Below are 253 nucleotides of genomic sequence, written 5' to 3'. Positions count from 1 at the left end.
AGAACCTAAACAATATCAAGCAAACCTATTACAATAAGCATAAAGCTTGAAATTGTATCTAACTACAAATTAAGAATTTCCAAATAAGCACTAAATTAAGCAAGCCTAGTATTTAGTCTCACAAATAATATTTTCCACTTCCAAAGTTTCTCAAGCAATTACTTACAAGGCATAGACTCTCATTATACTCATGAATCATTCAAGGTATTATTTCTAACATCAAAACCCCATAATCTATGAGTAATTCCCACAA

Source organism: Quercus suber, unplaced genomic scaffold (genome assembly GCF_002906115.3).
Source record: "Quercus suber isolate HL8 unplaced genomic scaffold, Cork oak 2.0 scaffold_732, whole genome shotgun sequence".
In the NCBI taxonomy this organism is placed as follows: Eukaryota; Viridiplantae; Streptophyta; class Magnoliopsida; order Fagales; family Fagaceae; genus Quercus; species Quercus suber.
The sequence above is the reverse complement of the archived record's forward strand: the minus strand, read 5'-3'. Positions refer to the sequence as shown.